Here is a 15893-nt window from a genome sequence, read left to right as displayed (position 1 = left end):
TCAACTCCCGCATTTCTTTCCCCCACTGACTTGATTCGGAGGTTGCGGGGCTCTGGCACTTGATCTTGAACTCCTTGTACTCATCTTCGCTCATCAAAGGATATTTTGCCTTGATCTTGTCATAACTATCACCTTTATCAATCATTCTCTTCACCGCGCTTCTCCAAGTAGACAGGGCCGTGCTCATCTTCGTGAGGGCGGCATTGTTCACTTTATTCCCTGAGAGGCGTGTGTTTTCAAATTCGGCGGGGAACTTGTATCGTTCGTGCAGCTTCGTGAAGAGGAGGTTGCGCAAATTCCCTCGGTCCTTATGCCTAAGGTTCTCGGTGTTGATCGAGACGGTGCTCCGGAGAATGCACCCGAGCTGAACCGAGTACCCCTTGACTATATGTTTGGGCTCCGTTGGATTCCCGTCGGAGTCCACTTGAGTGAATTCCTCCTTGATGGTGCGGAGCGCATTCGGGCACCGGTCCTTCCTTTGCTTCTTCGGTTGGCTGCCATCTGTGTGTGCGCCGCCACCATCTGTGTGTGTGCCGCCATCATCAGTGGTGGCATCCTCGGCGGCACCATCAGTGGTGTCATCCCCGACGCCACTAGGGGTTGTGTAATCAGGATCGGTGTCTTCCGCGGCGTCATCATAGCGGTGAGGTTGTTCCTCCATCTCTTGGGACAGCTCCCAGAATTGCTTGCTGCCCGAACCACCGGCCTCATCGTTGTGGGCCATGTTTCTCTCTAAATAGGAAAAAAGTTTGGTCAAAAAGATGGTTATTGTCAAGGAACAAGATCATGGTCTCATGATTTAGGGTTTGTCGACACCGAGGCACCCTAAAAGCCTAAGCTTTCATCATTTAGGTTCTCATCGACACCGAGGCATCCGGGGCAACCAAGTTAAGTTTTCATCATTTAGGGTTTATCGATGCCGAGGCACCCTAGGTTGGGCCTAATCTTGGCTCTATTGCCACCTATGTTGGGTTTATCATCTAGGGTTTATCGATGCTAAGGATAATTCTAAGTTGGGCCTAATCACTTGGCTCTATTGCCACCTATGATTTAATGCAGCAAGAATGGCAGGGCAGTTGATCCTACTTAACTAAGTACTAAGATAGCCCGGCCCATGCATTAGTCGCAAGTACCCCATATGTCCTATTTTTAGCAAAGTCATGCTAAAATTCACGGAAAATTTCAGCACGACCTTTGCTGAAAATAGGACATATGGAGTACCCGAATTTGCCGGAACGGAAGTTAATCGACATTCCGACAAACTCAAGGGCCTCTCGGGGTACCTGCAAATTCATCACGACACGATGGTCGGAGACAAAACCCAGCCACAGACCATATGGTCCTCTGCTTTCATATGGACAAAAATCAGCTCGACTTATGTGAGCTTCCATTCCAAATATAATATGTCTCCCAACAAAAAATCATCAATAGTTTAGAAAGTCTGTACAAACACAGAAAGAATGACAAATGTATTTTTACAGATCATGGCTCAGAGTCATAAACATCTATGGACCAAATATAGTAATGGATACAGCAGATTAGTCTTATGATTTTACTTGTTCGGTATAAAATAGCTTATGCTTTCCTTACAGTACATGTCCACATTTGATATGTCCTTTTTGTCTGTCCTACTTTTTGAATCAACCGTATCGAGCAATACTATGGAATTAGTCAAATAATTGTGCATGTTTTGACAATAGGATGAATGCAAAAGAAAATCAAATGGTTGTGGTAATCTGTCCATCATCATGACTGTTGACAGTCGCCACACCCACTGTTGGACTTCGATCTAGCACAAAGGGGGTGTATAAGAGCAGATATGGATGGTGTGGTCTGGCACAGATAGCAGTATAATCATCTTAATCTTGCAGTGTAATTTTTAATCCGTGGCAGCAAACGGGCATTGTGCTAGTCTAATAAGAATACACATTGTTGAACTTCATTGCTGGAATTAATGGTTTACTATCGGGATGTGCCTTAGGAGCATCGCTTATCAAGTGAAAACATAAGACACAAACTTGTAGCTGTATGTGTTTTGCCAAGAAAGGGTGCAACAAGAAATATTTTCCTAGTACTGGTTTATCTCACCTACCAGTAAAGGGACATTTCTCCTCAAATCGAAAGTTAATACATCGTTGTTTCTTACTAGGGGAAGATGGACCTGGATGGTCAAGCACGTGGAAGATGGCTTTGTGGGCGCGCCTTCTTAACAGCGAAAATGCATACAGAATGATCCTAAAGTTAATCACGTTGGTTCCACCTGGTGAAAAAGTTGGGTTCGAAGGAGGACTATACACCAATCTGTGGACAGCACACATAAGAACAGTAGCAGTAGTACTACTACTAGCAGTAGTACTACCAAAAGAAAGGAAAGAATAGTAGCAGTAGTACTACTACTAGCTAGCTAGCTAGCTGGTACTGATCTAGCTTCTGCATGCATTTCTCTGAATTTTGTTATACTTAAACACTACAAGGAATTATACTTTGTCATAGCTATTAGTCTTTGGACTAAGGGGCACTAGCACACTAGTAAGTGATAGGCAACCATCCTACATGGAAATGTGAAGAGTTACATGGATGAGTACCAGCTCTAAGTGAAGGCTCAATGGATTCAAGATCAACCGACTGAAGTTGCCCAAACCTGCAAGGAAAAGAGAGAATAATGATTTCGAACTGCTTCTGATGGCATACATAAGCATAAGTTCAGTCCCCCAAATCAAGTACTCCATCAGATTGGGATACTACTCTAGATTAGTGTAGCCACTATCTAACAAAAAATTTTAGAACTGAATTTCAGAGTACTCTAAATGTTGTGTGCCCTAGTATTTCTGTGTTCCCTTGCATTTCTATAACATTTAGTAGCATGACAATTTTATCATGTTGAAAAAAATTCAGTAACATGAATTTGGCTAAGCCAAGCATGATCTTGCTTGCATTGCCGCCTTTGCTACATGAAGCAATAGGGTAGGTTCAGTTTCACTGAATTTTTGAAACTATACATCATTTGCTGAATTTTTGCTCTACATCACTTGCTCTTTGTAAATTATTGCATATATCCAGTGACTGAATTTTTGAAACTATAGGTGAACCTCTTCAGGAAACGCAAAAATGTTAACTGAAACTATCTAAAATAGTTAAATCCACTTGATGCTTACCTAATGCAGGCCAACAGAATGAAATGAACTACGAATTTGTTCTCTGAAATACATGTAGGCCAACAGAGAGGATGTTCTTACAAGGGAGCAAGAAGCCTGCCGCCATGGCCCTAGGGTTTGCAGGTGAGGGGGTGGAGGAGAAGGGAGGAATCACCATGCATAGGTTGGGGAGGGAGGAAGGATGGAGAGGGAGGAAGGAGGAAGGAGGAGAGGTACCTGGGCAGGCGCGGCCGGTCGCCGGAGGGGTCAGGGTCGGGGTTGGGGTCGGGGTCGGCGGCGGCGGCGTCGTCGAAGGGATGCCTCAGTTGGCCGTGGGAAGGCCGGCGGCCGCGGTCGTCGTCCTGCACCCCGTGCCCGGACTGAGGAAGACGCCGGCGTTGAAGCTCCGGCAGCGGCTGGGCGTCGGGGGGCGACGGCGCGGGGGCGACGGCGCGGGGGCAAAGTTAGGTCGAGTGGGGGGGGGATCTGGCGAGGGAGGGAGAGAGGCCAGAGGGGAATAGGTGGAGGGAAGCTTTCTAATGGCGCACCACACGCAGGTGCGCCATAAGTACGACTGTTCTAATGGCGCACCACCCCTCGGTGCGCCATTAGAATTTTGTTTTAACCTAGCCTAGTAGCCATATCTACAGCCCAACCCTATCTACAACAGAACCCACGTACTAGCCCGACTGGTCAGCACACAGCACACACACCAGGAGGTCCTGGGTTCGATTCCCAGGATCCCCAATATTTTTTTATGCATTTTAAATGGTGTTTTTTATATTTATTTGTGTTTAAATATGTTCAAACTTGTTTAAATCATAACAGTAATATTTTTTATGCATTTTAAATGCTGTTTTTTATATTTATTTGTGTTTAAATATGTTCAAACTTGTTTAAATTATAACAGTAATATTTTTTATAAAAATAGTAAAAAAAATTAAAAAATATGTTCAAAAAGTGCGGGTGCGGGGGGCCGGGTGCTCCGGCGGTGGAGCGGGGGAGGGTTGCGATGGGTGGAGCTAGCGGGGGAGGGTGCGGGTGCGATCGAGATGGAGGGGGATCGAGATCGAGATGGAGGGGGAATCGAGATCAAGTGTCCTCATGAATTCAAAAAGTGCCCATGAAATTTAAAAATATTCATGATATCAAAAGGTGCCCATGAAATACAATCGAGAAATGAAGACTACGATTTAAATACAATCGGTCTTAGCTAGCTATCTGTTCACAATCTTCTTGCCCTTCTTTTTCGCAAACGGAGTTCTTCTGTGGAACGGACGTCCTTTAGGTAGGGTGGTCCTGCTTCTTCTTGTGGTGTGTGCTGCTACTTCATCGTCGTCGTCATTTTCGATCTTCGGGTCGCCGTACTTGTCGAAGTCTTGCTCATTGGCTACTCCATCCATTCCGATGATCTTCCTTTTGCCTCTCCTCACGACAACACGACTGGGCTTTGGCGGGTCGGTAATGAAGAAGCATTGGTCCACTTGGGAAGCCAGTACCCATGGCTCATTTTTCGCGGTGATGTTTGCGCCCGCGGTCTTGGATTTGGCTTCGGGTATAACCATGGTGGTGAAATACCGGTCTTCTTTTATGACGTTTTTGGCCCATCTGACACGGAACATCGGGACCTTCTCTCCAGCGTAGCTCAGCTCCCAGATCTCCTCGATCCTTCCGTAGTATCTGTCCTTGTCGTTACCGGTGTAGGATTCCATCGTTACCCCGGAGTTCTGATAACCATCGCTCTTCATGTCCTTGTCCTCGGTGTAGAATGTGTAGCCGTTGATATCGTACGCCTCATAGGTCATCAGGTTGTGCTCGGCGCCCTGTGACAAGGCGAATATGAGTTGTTCTTCCGCGGAAGAATCCTCATGTAAAGGGTACGACAGAAGCTTCTGCTTGAACCAACGCGTGAAACATGAGTTGTGCTCTTTGAGTATATCTCCGTCCGTCCTCTGTTGGCCTCGGTCATTGTACGTCTCCTTAATAAAGGTTTTGTGCTCTACCACCCAAGGATCGACCACGTCTATGTGTTGTAGCGCGACTAGGTTTGCTCTTTCAAAGTCGGCGAGTCGACCCTCGAAGTCGACATGCATTTCGCGGCGACCCTCATGGTGACCCCATCCAGCGAGCCTGCCGAGGCGCCTGTTGACGGGCAGACCAACGGGGTTCTCGATGCCTAGATAATTCGTGCAGTAGGAGATGCACTCTTCGGTCAGAAAGCCCCTGGCTATGCTTCCCTCTGGACGTGACATGTTGCGAACGTATCCTTTGATGACACCATTCATCCTTTCGAACGGCATCATGCTGTGCAGGAACGTCGGCCCGAGTTGGATGATATCCTCCACTATATGGACCAGCAGATGCACCATAACGTCGAAGAATGTGGGCGGGAAGTACATCTCAAGCTCGCATAGTATCACCACGATCTCTTCCTGTGGCCTTCTGAGTTGCCTCACGCCAATCCACTTCCGAGAGATGACGTCGAAAAAGTTGCATAGGCCAAATAGCGTTTCACGGACGTGCGCGTCCATGATCCCACGGATTGCAACTGGAAGTATCTGCGTCATCAGCACGTGACAGTCGTGAGACTTCATCCCGCTGAACTTCTGCTTCGCTGGGTCTAGGTATCTGATTATCTTCCCCGCGTAACCGTAAGGAAGTTTTACTCCTAGGAGGCAGGTGAAAAACTGCTCGATCTCCTCCTGACTTAGAGTGAAGCACGCGGGAGGGTAGTCATTTCCGGTCTTCTTGGCCTTTTTGCCTTTGCGACGACTTTCCGTGTCCTGCTTCGCCTCATCATCATCATCATCATCATCATTAGCGTGAAGCTCCTGCCTGATGCCCATTGATTTCAAGTCTGCCCTTGCTTTCGGCCCATCTTTGGTCCTCTCTGGCATGTTGAGCAGGGTACCAAGCAGACTCTCGCACACGTTCTTCGTGATATGCATGACATCAAGGCTGTGAGGCACACGGTGGATCTTCCAGTACGGCAAGTCCCAGAAAACAGACCTCGTTTTCCATACCTTCAGCAGCGGCTCTGGCACCTTTCGCTTCTTTCCCGGCAGTGGGCAGTCTTTCCAATTTTTCAACAGCTTGTCTATTTCCTCGCCGTTCCTCGTACACGGGCGTTTTCGGGGTTCGGTTTCACCATCGAACAGATCCTTGCGTTTCCTCCACGGGTCATCGTCGCGAAGCCACCTTCGATGTCCCATGAACACGGTTTTCGAAGACCCGGGATCTCTATCTAGCTGGCGATACGTTGTGTCATCCATGCACCTTACGCATCCAGAAAATCCGTGGACTACCTGCCCCGCGAGATATCCGTAACCGAGATAGTCGTGCACCGTCGTGAGCAGTGCGGCTCTCATAGGGAAATATTCTTTCTCTGCGGCGTCCCACGTATTGGCTGGCGTTTTCCACAGCGTGTCAAGCTCCTCTTTCAGTAGCCCCAGATACAGATTGATGTCGTTCCCTGGTTGTTTCGGCCCTTCAATTAGCATACTCATGTGAATGTACTTCCTCTTCATGCACAACCAGGGGGGAAGGTTGTACATCCACACAAACACAGGCCAGGTGCTATGTGTGCTTCTCTGGCTGCCAAACGGATTGACTCCATCGGTGCTCGCGCCCAGCACGATGTTCCTTGGATCGTTCCCAAATTCTGGGTATTCGAAGTTCAACGCTTGCCACTGGCTCGCATCCTTAGGGTGACTCAGCATCTTGTCTTTTTTATCTATCTCCGGATCATTTGCGTCATCTTCTCGCTTCTTCTCCTCCCTATCCGCATGCCAACGCAGGAGCTTTGCTACCTTAGGGTCCGCGAAATACCGCTGCAGACGAGGAGTGATCGGAAAGTACCACACCACTTTTCGAGGAGCTTTCTTCCTCTTCTTGTATCGAGTGACACCGCACACCGGACATATGGTAGACTCCGCGTGCTCGTCCCGATAAATGATGCAATTGTTCATGCACACATGGTATTTCACGTGCGGTAAATCCAGAGGACACACGATTTTCTTCGCCTCCTCGAAACTGGTCGGGCACTTGTTCCCCTTGGGAAGACGTTCGTGCCAGAATGACATGTTCTCGTCGAAGCATGCGTCGGTCATTTTGTGTTTTACCTTCATCTCCAGAGCCATGAGCGTTACTTTCAGGCGGGTATCCTCGGGCCTGCATCCTTCATACAATGGAGTAACCGCGTCTATCTCCAGTTGATCCAGCTTGGCTTTCTCTCGGGCGGCAGCTCTTGCGTTATCCGTCCGCTTGAGAAGCAGCTCTTGAATATGAGGGTCCTGCACCCAGCCTCCATCGTCGTCTGCTCCGGCATCTTCATCTTCATGATCATTCCCTTCGTATTGATCTTCCTCATCATCATGTACGACATCTTCTACATGATGACTGTGTACAGCATCACCGTCGTGATCATGTCCTGGAGATTCTTCGTCTTCTCGCCCGCCCTCGCCGCGGTGGTACTTGTCTTGTTGCCCTTCCTCATTTCTTGCCCGGCCCCGGCCATGGACGACTTGATAGTCATCTTCATCACCTTGCCACCGATAGCCATCCATGAAACCACGCAAGAGCAGGTGGTCCCGCACCTGCCCGGAATCCGGGTCCGCAATAAGGCTCTTCAGCTTGCATCTTCGACATGGACATCTTATCTCTGTCTCGTTCTTTTGAAGCATCTCGGCCTTCGCGGAGCTCAAAAACCTATTCACGATGCCTTCAGTCATCGTGCGGACCATGGTCGCCTGCGGGGTAGAGCAAAACGATATGTTAGAACCAAGAAAAAATTTGGCATGACCTTCCCTAAAAATAGGACCAAAAAGAATGCATAGTGCCAAAATTCTCGCCGAAACGGAAATGAATCAAAACATTCTGGCAAAATATTGGCAACTATCGCATATTTCAAATACCGGTACCTTCAAACACAAACATATATGCAACACCACAAACACATGCAACACCACAAACATACATAGATCTAGCTAGGCCACAAAAAGTGCATGTGCACGTTGTTGGAGCGAGCTAGGGAGAAAAAAAAGTAGATCTATATCATGAAGATAGCTTTCCCTTACTTACCTATCAAAAAAAGGTAATTTCACCACTTAATTTTGTTGAATCTATGGTGGAAATGAGGTGAGGAGGAGGAGATGGCCGAAAGCTTGGAGAAGGAGGTGGATGGAATGAAGTGGGGAAAGTGAGTGGGTAGGTGTGGGCTGTCCAAAATATCTTGTTGGTCCCAGGTTACTAATGGCGCACCGTAGGAAAATGCGCCATTAGTAACCCTGGTTACTAATGGCGCATCAGCCTACGGTGCGCCATTAGTAGTTTTGCAAAAATGTAAAAATAATAAGTATATATACTAATGGCGCATCTCCTCTGAGTGCGCCATTACTAGTTTAAACTAGTAATGGCGCACTGTGCCACGATGCGCCATTAGTAGTTTTGCAAAAAAAAGAATAAAACAAAATTTACAGTAATGGCGCACTGCCTGCTTGGTGCGCCATTAGTAGTTATAGATAGTAATGGCGCATTATGGACCCGATGCGCCATTAGTATGTATGGGAAAATGAAAAAAAAATTCATACTAGTGGCGCACCCTGTTTACGGTGCGCCATTAGTGTCTTCCACACTAATGGCGTATCACAAACAGGTGCGCCATTAGTATATAGTAGTGGCGCACTGCTTCCACGGTGCGCCATTAGAATCAATCCTATCTATAGCCCTTTTCCTAGTAGTGTTTGCACACTATTCCCCACAAGACTCGATCTCCTCCGTTGGATTTCTCGCACTACATGGTGTTTGAGAAGCGGATGAGCGAGACACAGTCTTTCAGAAGCATTAACTCTTTACTCTGGGTAGACAGTACCACCTACATCCCCTACATCTCCTAGCCTACCACTGAAAGAGGTCACACAACTTACTCAACTATGCCAGAGCCCATAATGGCTTGTGGCTGCACACAAAAGTTTCTAGCACGAATGATCTTATGATCCCTTTGAGCCTGGGTGGCAAACCATAGGATGATCACACGGGTACTCCGGGATATCCCAGGACAACACTGGATTGCTCCAGGTGCCCAGACAACCACTGGGTGCTCCAGGGTGCCTCAACCAGTCCACCCAGATGTGTGTTAAAGTAGCCACCATAAGTTTAACCATTAATTAAACTCTCACATCTGTCATGGACCACTCAACCAAACCACGTCTACGAGCATAGCATAGAAGTAGAAGCATAACCTAGAAGTACCTCCCACGGTTTGAAAATAAGGGCGATAGGTACTACCTCATCACTACTTCCTAGTAACCACAAATATTCAAGTCCTAACCATGCGGTGTTTGAGGATTGAAACTAATGCATAAAAGCTGGGTAATAAGGGGTATGATCAAATTGTTACTTGCCTTACGGACGATCTGAAAACCCTAGTGACTCGTAGTAGCATACATAAGCATACAGGCATACATGCAAGGGTAAAACTCAAATGAAAAGATCCAAACTGAGAGTTCAACTGAAGAGCTTCGATTTGCAAAAAGAATCGATCAAATCAGAGCTATGAAACTCAAACTGCGGTCAAAAGAAGTTCAAATTCAAATCTTCTTACAACCAAATTTTAAATTGTAAAAATTACGTTCAAGTTGGTTAACTGGAAAGAGGGGTTCGACACAAAGATTTTGGCGTTGGTTTCACTGGATTTGGACAAACGGTTAAAAAGTTCCAAACGTTTGAAGATCAGGGGCTAATCTCCGATAAAAAATCGCGGATAGGTCCCTGGCAGAAAAATAAAATAAAAATAAAAACACTAATGAAGGAACGTTCGCTATCAGAGACAAACGGACGAACGTGTTCGCTAACAGGACGTCCGGGTGAACGTTCGCTAATTAGCGAAATAAAAAAACCAAACTAAACGATCTAACGAAAAAAATCGGGTCGACGGTTTTGTCGGTTTTTTACCGGTTGTAAAAAACCGAGGTCGTCGGCGAGGTCCGGCGGGACGGGCGGCTCCGGCGAGGCGGCGGGATTCAGCGGCGGCTTTCGGCGACGGCGGCGCAAGGTGGCGGTGGCTGCAGCGAGCGGCGGCGCGGGCTCGCGGCGGCGGCTGCGGCGGTGGGGCGATGGCGGGGTGGAGAGGGCAGGGGGGCTCAGCTGTAACGCCCCAGATATAATTTCCCTATTTGTACTCCAACTCTTGCCGTTTCCGGTGTCAAGTTATATTTATTTCTCGGGTTCGGATCTTTGTCTCCGTGTGTTGTTTTCGTTTTCATGCATCTCTTACCATGTCTTCTCGTGCATTGCATTTGCATACATGTTCATCTCATGCATTCGAGCTTTTTCCCCGTTGTCCGTTTTGCATTCCGGCGCTTCGTTCTCCTCCGGTGGTCATTTCTAGTCTTCTTTCGTGTGTGGGGTTTAAACATTTCCGGATTGGACCAAGACTTGCCAAGCGGCCTTGGTTTACTACCGGTAGACCGCCTGTCAAGTTTCGGGTCATCTGGACTTCGTTTGATACTCCAACGGTTAACCGAGGGACCGGAAAGGCCTCGTGTGTGTAGCAGCCCAACACCCCCCAAATTTGGCCCAAAACCCACCAAACTCTGCTCCATGTCCTAGAGCGTTCGATCACGATCGTGTGGGCGAAAACCGCACCTCATTTGGACTCTCCTAGCTCCACTTATGCCTATTAATACCCCCTCCATTCGGATCTCTTCTTCCCCCGTCCGAAAGCCTAGTTTTATAAAAAAACAGATCCTCGTCCTCCACCGCGCCGACGGACGTGTCCGCCCCCGGCCGGACAACGTCCGCCGCCGCCCGCCTCAGCCAGCCGGGTCGCGCCACGTGGCACGGACCACTTCGCCGCGCCGCCGAAGCCCACCGGCCCGCGGGAGGCCCGCCCCTCGCCCCCACGGGCCAGAACCGGCGCCGCCCGGCTCCCTCGTTCGGCCGCCCGCGCCCGACCTCCTCTTCCCCGACGCCGGCGCCGGAGCTCGCCGCGCCGCCGCCACCTCGACGTGGTCCGGCCGCCCTGCCGCGCCGCTCCACGCCGCCGCTCGCCGCCCTGAGCCGCCCAGCTCGACGCCGGAGCTCGCCGCCGCCTCCACGCCGCCGCTCGTCGCCCGTCGCCGGCCCGGCGACCGCTCCTCCCCGCCGGCCTCGTTGCTCTTCTCCGGTGAAGGTTCCCGACGAACCTCGATCCACGTGCAGATCCGATCCGGATCGGGATCAGATCCACCCGCGCGTCCAACCAAACGCCACCCCCAGATCTGCACCGCTCTGTCCCGGATCCCTCCGTCCCGCGTTGACTTTCGCGGAGGTATATTTTCACTAAGTCCCGGAAATTTTGATCCAAGTTGCTCTGTTCGAGGTCCCGTAACTTTGCAACCGTAGCTCCGTTTTGGGCATATGATATATCAAAATCTTCGACTCGACATGTACATCATTTCATTCCATTGCATCATTTGCATTTGAGGTCATCTTGATACCCAAAATGCTGTTAGAAGGAGGGTTCGTGAGTTAAATTGCAGATCCGTTAGTTCATCATGCACTTTTGTCATTTTTGCCATGTTTAATTCGTGCATGATATGCCTGTGCCCCTTTGGGATGAATTGTTAAGCATTTTGTCTTCTTTCCAGAGGTGCCACCCATGCATTTTTAGGATGTGTGTGTTGTCTTGTGCAAGCTTGCGAAGAGAGGTACCTGAGATTGCTGATTTCAGAGACTTAGTGATTTTCACTAAGTCTGGGATATTTTAGTTCGTGATGCTATATGTCCAGCTTGTTTCCTAGTGATCCGTGCCTCTTTTGAGGATGATCAGTAAGGGAGATTTGATAATTATGTTACGCTCTATCCATCCATGTCTTTGTTTGCATATGTGGAGTGCTCTAGGTTGACTCAATCGAGCTCAACTTTTGCTTTGTTGTTAATCTGGGCAGATCGTCAACTTGTTTGCGATTTTGCCGATGCTACCGTTAGTGTTCCATGCATGCTATGCCTTCGTTCTTGCCATGTGTAGCTAGCACTTTGTGCCTTCTTGCAGGTTATATGCTTTCCTTGCCATGACTTGCACCGTAGTGAGTGCATCGAGCCCGTTGACATGCCTTCGTGAGTTATATTTCAGCGTGTCCCAGTTTTCACTAAGTCTGAAAACTGATTGTGTTCGAGCTATGTTCGTGAGCTTGGTAGAGTATTTTGTGAACCTTTTTGGCCCCAGGTCACTTTGGGTGTTTTATTAAGCTTGTTGAGTAGCTCCATGCCATGTTCTTACTTGTCATGTTCAGGTTTTCTATCATGTTGTTTTGCTGCTCCGAAGAGAGCATCGTGATCTGAAATTTCAGACTAGTGTTAATTTCACTAAGTCTGAAATCTGTTTTGCATTTGCGTTTTAGCCATGCTTGTTTGAACCTCTTAATGGATGAATTTGCCTATAGCTCAGTGCTAGTGTTTTGTCAACCATCTTGTGTACATCACTGACATGTATTTTGTTTTCATGTTTGGTGGCTGTAGCATGTTCATTTCGTTGCATTTAGATGCCTACTTGCTGCAAATCGCAGACCGGTGTCATATCTTAAAACGCTCGCCATTTCCAAACCGTAGCTCCGATTCCAATGATCTTTATATCGTTTTCAAGCGATTTCATCCCCTCTATCCAGTGGCACACTTGGTTTTCCAAGTTGATGCCAGGTTCATGCATTTCCTGTCATATCTTGCATTTTGCATCCCGCATCGCATCCCGCATAGTATATCGTCGTTTCATCATATCGCTTGGTCTTGCCCGTGGTTGATTGTACCCTTGTTGCTTGTTTTTCTTGTTGGGTAGAGCCGGGAGACGAGTTTTCTACTGAGGAGCCCGTTGAGTTTGCTTGCGAGGATCCAGTCAACTCTGACAACTGTGCAGGCAAGATGATCATACCCTCGAAATCACTACTATCTTTGCTATGCTAGTTTGCTCGCTCTTTTGCTTTGCCACTGCTACGATGCCTATCTTTTGCTTGTCAGCCTCCCAATTGCCATGTTGATCCCCTAACCCACCATTGTCCTAGCAAGCCGTTGATTGGCTATGTTACCGCTTTGCTCAGCCCTTCTTATAGCGTTGTTAGTTGCAGGTGGAAGATTGGAGCCGTTCCTTGTTGGAACTTTTATTTACTTGTTGGGATATCACAATATATCTTACTTAATTAATGCATCTATATACTTGGTAAAGGGTGGAAGGCTCGGCCTTATGCCTGGTGTTTTGTTCCACTCTTGCCGCCCTAGTTTCCGTCATATCGGTGTTATGTTCCCGGATTTTGCGTTCCTTACACGGTTGGGCTATTATGGGAACCCCTTGACAGTTCGTCTTAAGTAAAGCTCTTCCAGCAATGCCCAACATTGGTTTTACCATTTGCCACCTAGCCTTTTCTTTCCCTTGGGTTCTGCAGACTCAAGGGTCATCATTATTTTACCCCCCCCCCGGGCCAGTGCTCCTCTGAGTGTTGGTCCACCTGTCAGCTACCGGTGGCTACCAGGGGCAACTCTGGGCTGGCCTACCCGTACCTAGGACAATCTGAGTGTGCCCTGAGAAAGAGATATGTGCAGCTCCTATCGGGATTTGTCGGCACATTCGGGCGGTGTTGCTGGTTTAGTTTTACCCTGTCGAAATGTCTTGTTGTACCGGGATACCGAGTCTGATCGGAATGTCTTGGGTGGAGGTCTATTCCTTCGTTGACCGTGAGAGCTTGTCATGGGCTAAGTTGGGACTCCCCTGCAGGGATTGAACTTTCGAAAGCCGTGCCCGCGGTTATGGGCAGATGGGAATTTGTTAACGTCCGGTTGTAGAAAACCCGAAGTTGACCTTATTTAAAATACATCAACCGCGTGTGTAACCGTGATGGTCTCTTCTCGGCGGAGTCCGGGAAGTGAACACGGTGTTGGAGTTATGCTTGACGTAGGTTGCTATAGGATCACTTCTTGATCATATTTGTATCGACCGTGCTTTGCCCTCTCTTCTCGCTCTCTTTTGCGATTGTAGCCATCACATATGCTAGTCGCTTGCTACAGCTCCACATATATTTGCCTTATCCATTCCTATGAGCTTAAATAGTTTTGATCGCGAGGGTGCGAGATTGCTGAGTCCCTGTGGCTCACAGATACTATAACTCCAGATGCAGGTCCAGGTGATTTCGCTCCAGGTGACGAGTACGAGCTAAAGTGGGAGTTCGACGAGGACTCTCAGCGTTATTATGTTTCCTTTCCCGATGATCAGTAGTGGTGCCTGGTTGGGGTTATCGATTCAGGACCTTGTCGCATGTTGGGTTCTTTTCTAATTTTGGCGCCGTAGTCGGGCCATGAGTGTTTGTTTGATGGATGTTATTTATGCACTCTGATGTGACGTGGCGAGTGTAAGCCAACTATGTTATCTCCCCCTTTTATTATATATTACATGGGATGTTGTAATGATTGCCTGACTTGCGACATTGCTTTCAATGCGGTTATGCCTCTAAGTCGTGCCTCGACACGTGGGAGCTATAGCCGCATCGAGGGCGTTACAAGTTGGTAATCAGAGCCAGCCCCGACCTTAGGAGCCCCCATTGCTTGATCGTTTTTAGCAGCCGAGTTGTGTCTAGAAAAATGTTTTGAGTCCTTAGGAATTATATATCGGAGAGCTTAGGAATTCTTTTACTTCCCAGTCTCCTCATCGCTCTGGTAAGGCATCCTGACGTAGAGTTTTGACTCTTCTCTTCTCAAATTTCACTAATTTTTTTTTAGGATCACGCGAGTATCTTGGTTTTGTTCCGATGGTTTTGTGACGAGAACATTGTTCTTGGTGCCTCCTGTCTTTAGGGGTTGTGGCAGTGTCCCGGGGAGTTGAGCTCCGAGGTGTTGTCGTCACAATTTCATCGTTGCAATTCTGGTATACTTGAGATATGTTCGCCGACATCGAAAATCTCTTTTATGCAGTTCGTTGGTGAGATAACCTCGACGCCACCCAGTACTGGGGCGGGAGTTCGGGAGTATCGCCATAACTTGTATAACGGATGCTTTTCGAAGGTTGAGGTAGATGGTTTTCCGAAGTTTTCCTGGTTATGTGTTGAAGGATGGATACAGCTGGATGTAGGATTTGCTAGTTTGGGTGAGATATTGTGCTTCCCCTGTATCCCCAACACCTGATTGCATAACCAGAAAGGTTCGGGAATTTCATAGGTGGGAATTCTAGTAGCTCTAGTTCTTCTTCCACGGATATTGGTTTGAGATTGGGATTTCTTACCGATTATTCGTTCTTGATCCGTACCTTGTTGATTTATTTCTCTACCTTAATTCTTCATGGCTTCTCAATTTATGGATATGTGACCACTTCAAGAGAAATGCATTCGTTCATTCTGTTCGGATGTGAAGACTATATGTTGCAATTTTCATTCCGTTGGATTCAGCTTCTATATTGTTGTCTATCAGTGTGCTAATGGTGGTCAACCTGTTCAGGATGGCTCCTCCAACGCGCACGACTCCGAATCCTGATCCGCCTCCACCTCCGCCTCCTCCGGAAGCATGGCAAGCTGTGATGGCCGCTACTAATGCAAACACACAGTTGATCATGCAAATTCTCCAAGAGCGCAATCAAGGCAGTCAAGGGAATCAAGGCCATAATCAGCACCACTTTGCTACACTGAACCAGTTCCTTGCTAATGGCCCAAAGACGTTCAGCGGTTGTGTTGAGGCTACCGATGCTGACGATTGGCTAGTGGATCTGGGCAAGCATTTTGAATGCAGCAACGTCAGGCCTGAAGATTT

Source organism: Triticum dicoccoides, chromosome 7A (genome assembly GCF_002162155.2).
Source record: "Triticum dicoccoides isolate Atlit2015 ecotype Zavitan chromosome 7A, WEW_v2.0, whole genome shotgun sequence".
Taxonomy (NCBI): domain Eukaryota; kingdom Viridiplantae; phylum Streptophyta; class Magnoliopsida; order Poales; family Poaceae; genus Triticum; species Triticum dicoccoides.
The sequence above is the reverse complement of the archived record's forward strand: the minus strand, read 5'-3'. Positions refer to the sequence as shown.